Genomic DNA, 17595 nt, shown 5'->3' on the forward strand with positions numbered 1-17595 from the left:
GACGAAACAGATAGTATCGAATTGAGGCTTGAAACGAAGACGGGGTCGGTGAAATTTTGAAAATTCTTGGCCAATCGATGAAACTGCTTGGCTCTATGGGTGATTAATAATAATTTGTAGATCATGAACGGTGCTTCCAAAGAAATAAAAGTTTTTGACTTTCACCCTTGAAATGGCACGTTCCTTATGTTCTCCAATGCCATGCAGTTAGTGACTTTGAGAACAGCCTGTAAATATGACTAAAATTAATCAAATCGAAATTATCTGTACCCCCGATTAAGGAGGGTGGCTAGGGACGATACAATGTTGCCATGCTAAACCATGTAAAATACATTAAAAATTTCAAAATGATAAGAATTTAATAAAATTTGGTGAACATATTCTTTAGAGTTAAATTTGACAATACAAATTTTTTAAGATTTTTCTTCTGTACAGTTATCGAGTAATTGATCACTAAAGTTCACGTGTATAAGCATAGCGTTTCCATATATATAGGTATACATTCCGGGCATAAGAAATCTGCTTTAATGCGTAATTACTCGATAACTAAGCAGAAGAAAATTTTGAAAAAAATCGTGTCTTCGCACTTGATGTTGAAGAACATTATCACCAAATTTGATCAATTTCTTATCAATTTGACGAACGTAGCCACCCTCCTTAATACGGTGACAACCTCGTGCAACTTTTATTCGCCTTTTTATTCATCCAGATTCAACATTTCAAAAGGGTTGTTCGAAGCTCATATTCGTAGTTGAATGCCATTGCGAAACGACGAATCGGATGACCACACGCTCGAACCTTGATGTTTTGAGTGAGATTGAGTGTTCCAACATCCTGAACAAGTGTCGCACATGTCGCTAACGATCATCTCGAGATATACCTCCCAACGAGGATGACGTCAGGCATCAGTAGAAAGAGATACTGGGAAGAGATGAAGAGGGAGAGAGAGAGAGAGAGAAAAGTGAAGGAGAGTTTGAGCAAGCAGAAAAATCAGATGGACAACATTGAAAAATGATTTTTTCACTTATAAAAAGATTCTCATTTATAACGTAGGACCTTCCACGCCAGTATGGCACAATCTTCATAGTTTTTTTCGAACCAAAATTAAAACTATCATCGTTCGTAAAATCATTTAATCAATTCTATAAACTCGAGATTCTTATACGCAATATTTTCCCTATTAAACCGGGTGATAACGTACTCACGTTTTTTTAGTTAGCTTTCCATTCTCCATTAATCACGAAAAGGTTGTTTCTATTAAATAAACATGGGATAGGCACCTATGAGCAAAGAGGATCTGGAAATGTATCGAGCGAAATAAATGACACGAAGAAGCGGTGATGAAAACAAGTTTGGCTAATGGAGCGAATGACAATTTTTTGTTTTCACATGGCAGAGGTTTTTCCATTCTACACTCAGGCCTATATCGACGTTTCGACGACGCCATTGTCGACGGTTTACCGAAATAGATTTTCTTCACTCTCTCACTGTCCTCAGCGAGTCGCTAATACACGCGCCGAAGCTCTTCTCCCCGTCTTGTCTTATGTGTATGTCCATACGAACTGACATGTACACATACGAGACATTCTACACACAGCAGGTCCCCGTTTGACCCTCACCAACTGCCATTTCTCAAAAACTTCTGGTATGTCATAGGAAGTCTATTAAAAAAGCGAGTCTTTTTTGTTCGACACAGAACCGCATTCATAAACGTCCAACCACAACTATAAATAAAACAATTTAACGCAAGCACAATTTAAGTGAGATGTTTCTGGTTTAATGTTACCGATGGAATCGAGCATTTATTCTTATAAACTTGCAGTTTTTTTCAACGAGAATACCCACACGAATTAGGCGGAATCATCTACGAAATACAATATCATCGGATGACTGTCAGAATCCAAGCTCTGCTCACTGTAACATTCGTCGAATACTTCGTTTCTTTTTTGTTGTTTTTGTTCCCGCGCGCACGCACCCTTGTCGGTTGTTACGAGTCGATCTCATTACTTTGATCCCATTTCACTGATTATTCCACTAATTCCCAAGTTTCCGAGAGGCCCCCCAAGAGTGTGCCCGCAGTCTCTATTTTTGAACATCTCAACGCCTACGTTGGGCTTTCAGAGACGGAGGATTTATAAAAGAAGCCTTTCTGAATACAATGAATACAGCAAACACGCACACGAATGAATGCGCGCACGGACTGATCCACCGGCGAACGCATTCTCATTAACGCACGTGATGATCGAACCAATTATTGGAATAATTGTAGTATTTTTAAGCCTCTGATAGTCGCGTTGTGAGGACTTTCTCTCACACTTTTTTCAAGGTACAGGGAACTGCCTTGAAAAATGAGCGAATAATTTGATTTTTTTTTACTCGTCCAACAATTAATATAGCTTAGAAAAAAATTTTTTTTTGAAAACAAAAAGTAATTTTCTTTCGTACCGCCGGAGACATTCTCACACTACGCGGATAGGGTTTGATATGTCGAATAACCAGATTGCAGAACAGTCGCGATATTTCGAAATTTTCAAAGTTGTAATATCAGATTGGAGAAAAATAAGTAATTCGAAAGTATTATTTCCGATCGACTATTTAGCAGATTACGTGTCTAACCGCGAATATTCCTTCTTTGAATTCGTATTTTCTCGAAAATCTATACTTCGATAGTTTTCATTTCGAATGCACTTTTAACAAATCACACGAATGTCAAAAGTTCATATTTTCGAATTCAAAATGGAGAGTAGTTGTTTTATAGACAGACCGCAGAATACAGAGTAGCAAAAAATCGAAAGTGAATTTTTCGAGCCTAGAGTAGAGCTGTGACGAGCATAGTTATGCACAGCTGTTAGTTAACAACTCTATCGGTAGCCATTCTCGATGGCAATATCTCTACTCGTGATGATTTCAGAATATATCTCATCACGAGTTATGAATTTCGGAATAAAAATTTTAGAAGCAGTGTTTTTTTCGAGTAGAGGCGTGAAGAGGTTGGTCGTTATTCTGCCAATGTCGTTAGTAGTGAAGAGGTTGGTCGTTATTCTGCCAATGTCGTTAGTAGAGGCCAATTACTGGAGTCTGCGACAAAGAAAATTCCGTCATCTTCCAGGAACTCCAACTGGATAACTACCCCATTGCCTAACGTGCTTTTCCACTGGTTTAACTATTTTTGTAGAAAGACTTTAAAAAACCGCCGAAAAGCTCGTCGCTAAACGGCATTATTCACATTGAATTTCAAGCCGTCGGGATCCAGTGATCAAGGAAAATAGTCGCCCGCTCGGCGATCAATGCACCAGGACAGAGCCGGGTTGAGCGTTCACCCAACAAATTATTGGCTTCGCTCGAGGCTGCTCAACCTTGCTCGAGTCGGAGTTGCTCCCCCAACGCTCACTGATCTCGTTGGTCTCGGTCAAATAATAATTAATCACAAGGAAGATACATTTCATAAGCATTTATAAACGGGGACTAAATGAGGACTAAATGGAAGTTAAATGTTAGTGAAAAAGGGGGGAGGAGGGTGAGGGCAAGAGCGAGGGTGAAGCGCGGATGAGCGATCGGAGGGGTGTGTATGTGTAACCACAGGTGGTGGGCGTCCCGACGAAGAGCGCCGCCGTCGCTTTTTCGTCGCGACAAACACAGCACTATCTACTGGCATCATCACACGCGGTCTTGCCGTCGACTCGTCAACGACGACGACCGAGTTTCAGTCTCGCGTCGCGAGTTGCCGTCGTCTTTCATACCTCTTTGACGAGTATCTTTTCGTTATTTCACATCATTTTCTGTCGACGACGTACGAGTTTGCTAATGTTTTTTTTTTAAATCACATTTATAATAATAATTTGTTTGTTTATGAAGAAAAAAGAAGAAAGTTTGCAAAAGTGGTGGTTCAACGTAATCTCGTGGGAAAATAACGTGACAAGCGGTAATTCATTTGGTTGGATAATGAAAATAAATAATCGATTGATTGTAGCAATACATAATTATGAAAACGTTACGTGACGATCGATAGTTTTGTCGATCTTTCAATTACATAATAGCATTGGTAATTCCTTGATTATAAGTTGGTTTACGATGATTAATTGGTGATTATAAATAATCGAGTGTGGCCGTCGCAATCTTGAAAATCTGTGATCGATTCCTGTTGATTAATAATCATTTTTTTTTAAATACCATTTTTTTGTGCGCTCTCTTAAAATGTAAAAAGATAAAAGCGATTCGACTAAGATTGGTGCTGGTGATCGCGACGGATTAATCCCATGTTTTATCCGGAATGTTGAAATAAAAAAAAAAAAAAAAATTGATCGAATCGAGCCGCGAGAAAGAGAGAGAAGGCGTATAAAAGAGTGCAATCTTCGATCTTATTATTCGGAACCGCCTTGTGGAAAAGTTGACACCGGGTTTGGTGTATATTAAAGAAGAATAAGGAGCGGAGAAAGAAAGGAAAGGGGAAGGGGAGAGATAGAGAAAAAAACGTTTGTTCCTCTGAGTGATCGTCGAGCGTGGACGAAAATGAAGCGAAAAAGAAGGTCGGGAGGGATAAAAAAAAATGTGTCGTCTCGAGAATTTTCGTTATTGCAATAACCGTGGTAAAAAAGGGGGTGAAGAGGGTGGAAAAGAGAGGTGGGAGAACAAAAAAAAAGAGAGAACGTGACTCAGCTGAGTGATTGGGAGACGTCTCAGGGCTGACAAGGTAATTTGATATTTGCTCTGACGTTACCAACCGCGAGTTCATTTTTTCACGCTTTTCTTGCCGCTTCAAATATTCATAAAACGTAAAAATTTATACATATACATATATGCATGTGTACATTCTACGTAGACAGTGCTCAAGCGTTTGAGTTCGCTACGAGAATAATTCTGAATATAAAAAAAGTCTATGAACCTGACAACCTCTTTTTTCTCTCGAAAAAATCGAAGAGTATTTCCACGTATCTTTTTAATCATCATGCAAAAAACGTATGCACATTTTTTCATGAATTATTGAATCAAAACCTGTCGACTATGCTCGATGAAAAAAAGTAACAAAAATATTTTTTTTTACGTTACTAAATTCAAGAGTTTTCCATTTTTGCACATCAGGTCTGAACCAATATTATCAGATTCTGCTGCTTTAATTAGTGTCAATCATGTAAGCTTCGAATAGTCTATCAAAATATTTATTTTTTATTATTCTTACTGATTATCTCATCTGTATATTTAATTCTGCAAATTGGCAGTTATTTCATCGAGATCTCGAAAAAAACGAGTTCGCTTATTTTCATCAGTTAAAGTATCAGGAATCATATTGAGATTGTTGATCGATTTCCGGGGGGCAGGGGGTGAGAAGAATGATTGAAAAAAATCAATATTCCTCGCACGGGGCATGAGTAGACTTTTGCGAAAAGCGTCTTAACGGCGGTTGTCATGGTGACGTAGGCTAGCGATGAAACGAGCCGAATGCTAAGAAAAACTCACCCCCACCCCTTCTCCTTCATTCTTGAGGGTTTCCTCTATGGAGGCTGGAGAAAACGCGCGCACGTTTTCTTCCGGCTATTCTTTCACCTTGGACCAGTTGCCAGAGCAACATGAATCCAAACGTCTATCGTCGACGAGACTGACGAGACCGACGTGCTTTCTCTCTTCTGCCTCTTTCTCTCTTTTCTGCTTTTTTTACTTCCTGTCTTTCTTTGGTTTTCGAAGCCGTTGGTCGGAAATTACGTGACCGGGAATAGAGAAAAGGGAAACGGATGAAAAAAGTGCGAGAGAAGAAGAGAATGAGAGGAAGGGAGAGGAAAAAAGTCACGTGCTGGATGGATTTACCTTTTTTATTTTCTTCCTTCTTCTCTTCTTCTCCTTTCTTTTCTTTATTTTCGCAGCGCTTTTCTCTTTTGAACAAAACTGCGCGGATCAGCTCCAACTTTTTCGTCGTCTCTTTTGATCCCGCAGTCGAATCTTTCCGCAGATTCGTCCTCGTTTTCAAAAGTTTCCTCGCAAATTTCATCTTGTTCTTCGCTGACAGACCACTATCGAACAACCCTCAAAATCGACCCTCGCCATTTCTATTTTCAAGCTTTCGCTTCTACGAAGGCCCTGCGACCACTTTTTTCATACCCTCCGAACCGTAATGTCATCCATAAATTTCAAACTCTTTTGAACTGAGAATCTCCTGCGGGCTTGACGAGGGGTTGGTAAATATTTCATTAAGCTCTCTTTGATGCAGTGGAGGGAAATCTTTCCCAGGGATATTTTGTGGCCGCTTGCACCCACTTCCTTTTCACAGGCATAGAAGGTTAAATGGTAGAAAGAAGAAGAGAGGGAGAGAGTAAGACATCGGTAAAGGGAACTATGTAGCAGTGAGAGCAGGAAAAACTTGGCTGACCTGGGCCCATCGTGATTCGAGAAAATCGAAAGAAACAGGAAAGGCAGTTAAAAAGAGAGAATAAGAAATAGAAAAAAAGACAAATTTCTTCCGGTATCGGGCTCTCCTCGTCTAGCAGATTCATTTCCGGTTTTTTGCACATATACAAATATACATGTATGTGTCGCAGCATTTTTTTTTTCAAGAGGAAAAAGATGCAGCAGCTGTTCTGATACAAAGTTGCAAGTGTGTGTTCTCCTCCAGGCATTTTATCATCGTTTTCTCGTTCCACACGATGAAACGATGCGGCTCTTCCCTTCCTCTTCTTACCCCATTCCTCTTTTTAATATACAGAAACGCTGCAATTGTACCGGATCCATACGGCAAAAGAGTTTCACGCACGTAACGCTCTCCCCGATGCCGCAACGGAATACAATATTGTATGAGAATTTAATTTCCTACCGGAGGATGCTGGGGAAACAATGCTCACGGAAATATAACGGGGGACAAAAACGAATGTGAAGAAATTCGAAAAAAAATAACTAAATTATATGAAAAAGCAATAATGCATCTGCGCACGTAGCAGTTGGTTTGAGTCGAGCCCTCGCCCTGTCAAATTTTACAAAGCTTTTTATGAATTTATATTGAATAACAAAGCCGCAGTGGATTCAAATATGACATATTTTTATTCTTATTACGAATTCTACTCTTTTTCGTCAAAAGTTTTTGAATTATAACTGAAAGTTGTGAAATGTGCATGTTCGTTTCGGAGATCCAAAACCATCGGGCGACAGAGCTGTCAATGTACTCGTCCCAAAACTCTGCCGAGTCTCTTGAAAATGGATTTGGCCTAAGTACGTCTCAATCAACCGTTGACCGGTCTAATTTCAATATTTTTTTAAGGTGGTTTATGCACGAAACGATTTTCTTAAGAAAGTCTTGAAATTTACACAGAGTTTAAATGGACAATCGACTGACATGCATATCAAATTTTAAAGGCTTCGTATTATTGGTTATTAAGAGAAAAGTGTTTAAATATGAAGAAAAATACACAGGGTTGTAGGGACTGTACGTAAAACATCGTTTAGCTTTTCATATAACGAAAGAACGTTTCTTACGAAGTTTATGAAAAAGTACACAATAACAATGAAGTATATAATGAAGATTTGGAAAAAAATGTCAACGTCGCAATCTCACATTTGCTTATTCAGCATTTTATTTCTTTTTGGCTTGGCCCATTCCTGCATAGTCTTCTGTCTTTTCATTAAGGAGGGTGGCTAGGGACGATACAATGTTGCCGTGCTAAACCATGTAAAATACATTAAAAATTTCAAAATGATAAGAATTTAATAAAATTTGGTGAACATATTCTTTAGAGTTAAATTTGAAAATACAAATTTTTTAAGATTTTTCTTCTGTACAGTTATCGAGTAATTGATCACTAAAGTTCACGTGTATAAGCATAGCGTTTCCATATATATAGATATACATTCCCGGCATAAGAAATCTGCTTTAATGCGTAATTACTCGATAACTAAGCAGAAGAAAATTTTGAAAAAAATCGTGTCTTCGCACTTGACGTTGAAGAACATTATCACCAAATTTGATCAATTTCTTATCAATTTGACGTACGTAGCCACCCTCCTTAATACTTTTCTCTTGATCCATTTCCCGTTGTGTTTTTTCTTTGCACTATTCAATGCGATTTTTTACATGAAAAGCTATAGTATTTTCGCCGGGGACGAATGAAATTTTGGGTTCAGTAAGTGATGGATCCTCGATTAATTATAGCTTGTAATTTCATTCGCCATGAGATAAGTTGAAAAAATTTATTTACAATTTCGAGTGAATATCATTAATTCAATTATATTATAATTATCATATTATCATATTATATTATTATAATTATATTTTTAATTAGGAAGTAAAAATCGAGCTAATTTAGACGTCCATAAAATACGATCCTTCGGGCACGATCTACCTCAACTCCAATTCGAAACGTAAGTAACAGAAAATCTGGTAATTCTTAGTTCATTTTCACAAACACTTTTACAAGAATGTTAGATTCTTGAGCTGAACAATAATAATTGGAGCGTTGTTGCAAGAACGCGAAGGAGAAAATCTCGATTCCTCCTCTCGTGGTTGTAAATCAGGTCGACTTAATGGGGTCAGGAGTATTTCCTCGTCGTGCGGAACGCTCTCTGGCGAGCTAGTCGAACTTCTCACTTTTTATTTCTCTCTCTTCCTCTCTCCATCCCTTCTTAGACTCGATTAATTATCAGACTCGAAGATCTCTCCCGTGTCCGATGCACACACGTGTCCCTATGAACAACGTCCCTTGAATCTTCGACCGAGCGCGATGACTCGCTCGCCTTGCCTACCAAACTTTAATTAGCTGCGTTCCTCCTTCTGCTCCATCAACATCATCCTCGCAAATCCTCTCAGAATTCTATACCAATTCCTTATCGACCGTACAAACTCTCCTTGCTTGACAATAGCCCGAGGACTTTTCTCTCCAAATGTTAACGTCCACCCTGCGAATTTAGCCTCTGATTTTTCGGACACCCGGCATAATTCAACATAATATACGTCCATAGATCTAGAAATGCATCAATGTCTATAGATATAAATTGTGTAGAAATAGTACGCGTAACGTGTGAGTTAGTGCAAGAAAATTGGCCGTAATTCATTGTTTCACGCGCATTCGCGATCCCAAATTTTCTTGCTCTTTGGGTCCATTGTCGGTAGCCGTGTCTCGACGGAAGAAGCAGAAGAGGTGAGCGAATTCTTGGCAAACCCGCGAGATTCGATATCCTCGTTTCTACCCTGACGACGCGAAGCTCCCATTCGTCGAGAATTCGTCGTCTTCGTCGTCGTCGTTATGTCGTCGACGTATTATTAAGGTCTGGCTTGTTGTCGGCTATTCAATGTACTATACGTCCCTATTAGGTTAGGTTATATATACGTGTGTATATATAAAGTAGTACCTTCATTCGTAGAAGGCTTTCCCTCTCGCCTAATCCTCAGCTCACTGATATCGAATCTCGAGGAAGACGAAGGGTGAAATCCCGGAGGGGATGTGAGAACGATTGCCATCGGGGCGTTTTCGAACATTCGGAATTGTACATTTATTGGTGAACGAACCTGAACCCTTACTTTCTTGCTCAACCCTCAATTCCGCAGGCCATTTTTGCTTTCATTTTATTTTTATTTAAGTCATTGCTCCAACGGATTTTTATTGCCGAGAGATATTTCCTGTGAATCAATATTATTTGATAAATTAGTCGAATAATTTTCGAGGAGTAAACAATTTTGTGCTGCTTTGCTATGCGATTTTCGCACGAATCACAATTCTGTCACTTGTCAATTGCTTTCTGTGTCTCCGGGACTTAATTGCTCATACTTTCGTCTCCGAAAGGCGGGTGTCGAAAAACTGCGGGGGAAGAAGGCATGTTTATTTAATTGGGAGTTAAAAATTCGTTCGGTAGAAAAAGTCGTGTTGTGAAGAAAAAAGAGAGCGCGGGGAGATAGGAAGGGGGGATGAGTGGAAAAGAGATGAAACGATTCGTGCCCAAGCTCTCTCTCTCTCTCTCTCTCTCTCTCTCTCTCTCTCAACGATAGAGTTTGAGCTTTTTGGCAAAGCTCCAAGAATCTGTATAAATACCTCCGGGAGTCACCGCTCTTAAATGTATGTATGTATGTATAAACGAACACACATTCGTGAATATAAATATATTTATATATTTTATGAATACGTATACGTCTGCGTGTGATTGTTAAAAAATATTGTTTCATTTTTGTTGAGAGATATTTCAACAATTTATTTGAATTTACTGTCAAAATTCGAGCCTGACCTTACTACCTCGGTTACATTCGGTAATGCACCATTATTTATTAATTTAGTTGGAAATTTCACGACGAACAAATACTCGTAAAATATTTAGTGAACAGTTATAAAAATATTTGTATGATGCCGAAGGTAATTCGAACAGATATTACATCGTCGCGTGCGAACTACTCAACAAATAGTGCGTCAATTTTTGTAAATTTACGAATCCATCGTCGCAAGATGGCTAGAATCTTTATTGAATGTTTTTCAAAATCACTTGGAGTGAGTAGCTCCATCGTCACTATTCGCCTATCGTGGAAATTCGATGAAAGTTTTTCCCGTAGCTCGAAAATCGTTATTTTTCTCTCACCTTTCGACGTATTTTTTGTGTCGTTGACAATGTCACAAGAAAAGCGTGTTCCTTGCCAATGTTGCTCACTCGAAATATTTCTTCCTTTATTTGTTCGGAGGTTTTTTCACATCGTCGTTAACTATGATCGAGTACGTTGACCGGCGTTTTACGATGTAACACTTGTTCGGAGTGTAAGCACGTTCGGGATTATGAATATCAATGCGCAAAGGGCATCGCACTCTCGATTGTTCTTGCCTCGCTGCGCTTATCGTCGCGGCAATCCTTTTCTTTGATAAATTTGTTTTTACGTGTTTTCTCAGTTAATACGCATTCTTCTTCTGCGAATTAAGCTTCGTACCATGTCAGTCGATGATGCACCCAAATACACGCGTGCTTGGAACATTTCGGCCCACGCCCCGTTGTATTTCTCGGCTCTTCACCCCACCCCGCCACTGCCCTCACTCTGCTCTTTCTGTCTCTCTTCGTTTCTTCTTCTCTCACACTATTCTCGAGCGTGTATATTCGAGTTGCACAATTAAAAAGACAAATTTATTCGAGTTGTCAGTTGAGGATTTCCTCCCGGATCATTTCGCTCAAGACTTTTTGTTCTCGGCAACTCCAAGATCGTGGAAAATAATAGAAGCGGCGAAGGTTCTTTGCTAAATTAACGAATTTAGAGGCAACAGGTGCTTTCTCGAGGCACAAAACTCGTCGACACGAAATCGTTTATTTCAATGAGGTATTCTTAAATTGGTCTTCCGCGATATCGATATTTTGCAACACGCATTTTCTTCCACTCTCCCTCTTCATTTACTACGTGCACGATCGAAATTTCACTTTTTATGTGTCTTCGACTCAATTTCTTACAATTTTTACAATTTTACAATCGCGACGTTCCCTCACGAAATGCTAAGAACTTCTACGCACATTCGTTTCACTCTGTCTTCTCTTCTTTGTCTTCTTCTGCTCGCATAAATTCGTGTTTGCACAACTGACTCATCTACGAAAACAAATATTTTTCACTGGCTTCGTAATACGCGATCGCACGTTACGACTTCAAGGCCGCACTGCAACATTTCGAAGAAAACTACGAGAATACTTCGGAACATGATTTTTTGAGAATTCCTTCGTTTTTTTTAATCAAAATTGAAATTTATGGATAGTTGGGACAATAATAATAATAAAATAACGAAAATTGATGATCCAGCAGAAAAATGACGCAAATGATATTTGTCGTTCTGACCTTTTTATGACGATTGTTGAACGATTCATAAATATAGATGTACATTAATTGGTTTGCATTTCGTAAAGCATCGCGTCAATTTATGAGAATTCCAGTCATATGTTTTCTTGCCTCGTCAAAGTTTCGAGATGAATTTTGGCGCAGCGCCACCGATTATTGTTAACCGTTGAGCATCTCCTTTCGCTGCCACTCACTTATTTCATTTTTTTTCTCTCCAATGTGCTTTGCTATTTGAGTCACGGTTGTAAACAATTAGACGTGATTTTTGTCTCGACGAGTTGACTCGGACCTGTTTTATTTTGAAAATTTAACAGTCACCGAACCCGAAAAAAATCATTCAAAAGGTCTACGAGTTCGGAAGTTTTTCCAAAGTTGCAGGCAAACGAAAAATTTACGTAAAAATAGCCAATGAATTTTTCGAGTCCATTCACAAGCCGTGTTTTGAGCTTGATTCATTGATATTCGTTATGAAAATTGAGGGTCCTTCCCACATGGAAAATGTTACAATGGACTCAATTATAGATAACATTTTGAGCAAAAAGTTGAGCCAATTTGGAAAATGTTCAATCTATCACGACCTGTGTCAATTTCCATTTAAAAGCAAATATTTCAAGCTGTTCGTGACTCTTGTATATTCGATATATGAGGGAGGTGAAAGTTTTACGAGTTAAAAATGAATTCAGATGGAAATAAAAGGAAAATTACTTTAGAGGATTATAAAAAAAAAAAACAATATTTTCAGGCGAGTGATCCTTCAGCGTCGAAATGCATCTGCGTCTCTTTTATATATGAGAGGAGGGCTCGATAAAGAAAATATACCACAAAGTTTTCCACGAAGAAGACAAACGACTATGGCAGGAATATCCTCGCGGCTTTCCAACCTGTTTTAATCCAAACTCGGGGGCTTTTTATATGCGAGGCTCTTTTATCCGTTGCGAACTTGGTGACCTGTTCCGGATCCCAGCTTTTTTTTCCAATCTCTTCTTTCTTTTTCACTCCTTTTCTCTCGCTTTCTATACCGGATGATTTCCCCTCCTTCTTTCAAGCCCCTTTTCTTCTCTCAACGTTTTTTCTTCTACTTATCCACCGCGTCAGGTTGCAACCGAAGGAGGTCAGCAGCTGGGCATCGTAGACTGGTATAACTTAAAATTAAATCCGGACTAAAGTCTCCCTGACGGTGACGAAGGACACAAGCCGTCTTAATTGCTCTTACTGTCTTGGACTCTCTGACGTTTCCTCACCGGAACTCTTTTTTCGTTTTCTCTCTCTCTCTCTCTCTCCCCCTTCATTTTTCCCACTGATTTTTTTATGCTTTCTTTCATATTCTCTCTACTTTTATTTCCAGCTATTCCTCAGGAGTTCCCTTAAGTTTTTCTGACATCTGCCCCCACTTCGTCCTGATCTTGCGTGTTCAATTGTTTTTTTCTTCCTTCGGAGTATTTATATTTCCCCCATTTTTTTTCTCCCACACGACTGTTTGTTCTTCTCTGCTGCGACGTTATTTCCAACCGTTCGGAAGGATCGATTCCCCCGGAATACGACATCACTCTGTCCTATGCTTTTGTATGATTAATTTTTCACTCTGCAGCCTATTTATATTCTTGACTCTTTTTTCGCCTCTCCGAAGTCTGCCTTATGCTTTTCACAATTATTTTCCACCTCAATAGGGTGACCGAACTGATCTTTCGAAGGGAAAATGAAAAATCGTGTTTTAGTAGCGATTGGAAATTCTATCCTCGAATATATTCTCGCAATTACTGCTCTGTTTCGTTCCACCGACAATAAATATAGTGATTTTGTTTGCCCAAGCTTCAGAAAACACCTAGAAATATTGAAATGCATTTCAAACGATTCGAAAAATGTCTATTCCAATAAACATTATTAAGAAAAATGATTATACGTTTCGTCGCCTCGTGCCGAACATCACCCCGATGCTCACAATTAGATCGATCAATTTCTCTTTGGCCACCACTTTGACTATGGATAATCAATCAATCGTCGCCCTTTATTACATGTTTCGCATTTCTCGAGCACGTCAGCGTGTTGCGTTCGACGAGAGGGGTTGCTCAACCCCAAAAAGAACGAATGCCGTCTACCTTTATACATTTCGCTCGTGTATACTTTGCTGTGCATGTATGTATCATCCGCAAATATTAAATATTTGTCATGCATTCAGTTCACTACGAAACGCCGTTAGCCTCTAAACTGAGAAAAAAGATTATTGTTGATTCAATAACAATTGACGTTATTGGAATGAATCTGCGGTTCGATCGAAAACCCTTTTGTTCGTTTAATCATCATTAACCTCGCGATGATCACAAACTTCATTGCCACCCCATAATTTCGTTGTTGCAATAACGTTTTTTTCTCAGTGCGTGGACGACGAAAAATGTGAGAATTCGCCGAAAACTATTTTTCTAAATGAATTCTTTGGATCGTTAAAAATACGAGAGACCGACATTGAGGGGAGACTCTATCAATAAATCGTGCTCGAATTATAGATACTAAACGATATTTAATAAAAATGAGTACAATTGAAAATAAAATGCTTAGAAGTGAAGCTATAAATAAGTATCCTTCAATCTGCTCTTATTTTTACTCTCGATAAATCTTCTCCATCGTTTTTATTTACATTTTCATTCTCTTCCTTCGGTCTCTTATTTTTGTCTTTGCTCTTGTCGAGCCTTATCCGTTTGCGGAGACGCTTTCACTGGCCGAGGTAAAGCTCGGACAAAAACAACGTTCTATACGAGTCTCTGCTGTGGTTCCACGTGGATATACGTATAGGAGCAGTCCTCGGGAAAGTTTAAGGACGTAGACCGCACGATTTAGCACGGCAAGTGATGCGGGTTAAGTCCTTTTGCTCTACGAAATTCGGCATATATATTTGTCCATGTACAGAACGCGAGTACGTACAGATATATCGGTTCTACACGTTTCGAGTAGGTTCGTATACTCAGAGTCGTGAATAACGTTCAGGAATACGGGAAACTTGGACGTGCTTCGTCGTCGTCGTCTCGCATTGTCCGTCGCCGGCGACAAGTAATGAATTTCGGCGTAGTTAGGCACAGGACGTACAAACGCACGTCGTCGGATTCTAGACTTCTCTCTACTATTGCTTTATGCTCGTAGATTTGTGTGGGTGCGTGCGCGCACGCGTGCGCGTGTGTGGGTATGACGGAGAGAAAGCAGAAAGAGAAAAAGAGGGGGAGAGAGATTCTCTTCTCGAGACGAGACTCTCCCGTTGCCTAATTAACGCCAAATATTTCAAGCTCTAGAGACGGGCGAACGGAGCTGAGCACCGAGACGAGTATTTCTCTTTTGGGTGTATGAGCTAACTCTCTCTCTCTCTCTCTCTCTCTCTCTCTCTCTCTCTCTCTCTCTCTCTCTCTCTCTCTCTCTCTCTCTCTCTCTCTCTCTCTCTCTCTCTCTCTCTCTCTCTCTCTGTCTCTCACCCAATTTCACAATTGTTCGCTCCCCCCCATACATATATATTATTTCAACAAAGGAAATCGGAACTCTTCCTCCCCTCTGCTCGAAGAAAAGAAAGATAAATGGAGCGTGTAATTAAATATGGAAGCTTCAGGGGTCCTGTGTGTGTGTGCGTATTCTGTGTGCATTTTTTGTCTTTCTAGGCTTTGATTGTAATTAATTTGAGCAGGAACTTGTCTGGAACAGAATTGGAACTGGAACCGTGCTATCGCTGTGAGAAGATTTTTGTGCGCAGTAGTAGAAAAAGTCGGCATTTCTACTGGTCAGACACTCTCGAAAAGTATTTTCAACATTTCAAACATTTTCGGCTGGATCAATTTTTTTTTACCAAATCAAGTTTTTGTAAACAAATTGAAACGGCGACACGAATTATTTTCACAGCGACAACAAATTCTGGCGAGATGTACGATTATTTCGTATGCTTTTTTCGTTTTTCAAAAATCTAATCACGCGGAACGAAAATGTTCCAGAAACGGGAAGATTGAGTTGTCAAACACACTGATTTATTGACGGGACGATACACACATACGAACCGTGAGAAGTCTTTTTTTCACCCATGTACAACAAGTACATGACATATTGTAGCGACGGCAGCGACATTTGCCAGCATGTAATGAACCACAGTCTACCCTTTTTGTTCTCGCATCACTGAGTGCTCGCTCGATTCGAGCGTGCCACGTGTCGTCTCCCTCGTCGAGAATCAGACCGTTGCTCCTTTTTTATTTATTTATAAAACACATATATATTTATTTACACTGTGTCTTAACACGTTATAAATAAAAGTGTGCATACATACAAGATATAAATAGAGGGCCAATGCGGTACAGTTTTTTTCGGCAGTTTCTGCGATCGCCTTTAATCAAACGTCACCAATATTTTGCCAAAATTACTCATCCGAATTGTTTTTTATCGCTCGAAAACTAGGCTGCATTTGTGATTTCCAATGCTCAAGAATCAATCGTAATTTGGAGAAGGAAAACATAGAAATGAAAAAACTCTGCGCAAAATGAGAGTCTGAAACAAACGTCCGATGCTGGTTCGAATGAATTTTTGCTTTTTACGACAATCCTGTGACTCGAGGAAAGCTTGTATGAGTGTGACGAATGGGCTACCTGTGTCTCTCGGCCTAACAAGGTTCGGGGATAATTATACATCCACCTGTGTCTTCGCGTATGAGTGTCAGTACGATTGAAAAACGATGAGATTCTAAATCAAAGATTTCCGAGTGTTGTCTGTATAAATATATAGATGAACATAGACGTTTCCGCTAGACAACTCCCACACGTTCAATGTACTTACTAGACGAGAGATTCTTGATATTTTGCCACGCTTGGCAGACTCTCGTCATCAATTTATAGAACACGCATGCAGATGTGAACACAGAGGTTTGACCATTCACGAAAAATCGATGCCGAAACTCGGGCGTTCGGAGCTCCGTGTTCGGGATTTCGAGGGTTGAAAAGCCCTCGAAATTCTGAACAAAAAAGCCTACTGAATTTTTGCTCTAAATGCAACCGTTGCTGAGATATTAATCGATAAGTTGGGAGCCAATGATTTGCGACGAAAAAGGTGACTGGCGCGCCTTTGTCGCGCGACCAATCATCGCGAATGGGAGGAGCTCAGCGCCCTCTCTCGCGTCCCACTCGTTTCAACGTTTTTTTAATTGATATCTCAGCAACTGTACACCGTAGAGAAAAATATTCAAATACTTTTCGCTTTGAAATTTCGTTTAATATAGTTTCCCATGAAAAGTTGACTCGATTATTAACCCGTAGAAACCACACTGGCGCAAATTCGCACCCTCGAAAATTTCAAGTTCCTGCTAGAACTTCAAAATTCCTTTCTTCCATTTGGTCATTTTTCTACAATAAAACTTTATTTTTCAATTTTTTAAAATAATTGTAATCGATTACTAAGGAATTTTTACCCCTAAAAAGTCTCCCCGTAAAATCAATTCCATACATTCATTGATGAAATAAAAAATTTGGAAAAGTCCAAGTGAAAATTTGCACCAGTGTCGTGACTGTGTGACCTCAAAAGGAGAGCGCTGTCTACAGGTTAAGACACCCCACGTATTCGCGTGTATATAGAAAAACGTTTATTTTATCGCGGTGAACGAGTATAGAGCGACCTCCAGAAGAGATGGATCTAGTAAGTTGTACATAACTAATGTCTAATTTATACGTCTGGTCGGGAGGGAAAATATGTCGAGAGTGTTCGTGATTCAGGCATGCACACAGACATCTTATTGCTTCTGTTAAAACGTTCTCTTTGCCATGTCTAAACTTCAAATTCATAGAGGCCCAAGCTTCGCTTCAAAAGTTTAGAAAATTGGGTACTGT

At 39.4% G+C, this 17595-nt stretch overlaps 1 protein-coding gene across 2 annotated transcripts in view; it reads left to right on the forward strand.

Moving 5' to 3' along the window:
* Positions 1–3676: 3676 nt before the first annotated feature.
* The window catches only part of LOC122412502 (uncharacterized), a 217189-nt gene continuing 203270 nt past the window's right edge, over positions 3677–17595 (forward strand). For both annotated transcript variants that reach the window (XM_043422064.1, XM_043422065.1), the window contains exon 1: positions 3677–4690. The gene's annotated coding sequence lies outside the window, so the exon portion shown is untranslated. The remainder of the gene's footprint in view (positions 4691–17595) is intronic.

The sequence above is a fragment of the Venturia canescens genome, chromosome 6 (assembly GCF_019457755.1).
Source record: "Venturia canescens isolate UGA chromosome 6, ASM1945775v1, whole genome shotgun sequence".
In the NCBI taxonomy this organism is placed as follows: Eukaryota; Metazoa; Arthropoda; class Insecta; order Hymenoptera; family Ichneumonidae; genus Venturia; species Venturia canescens.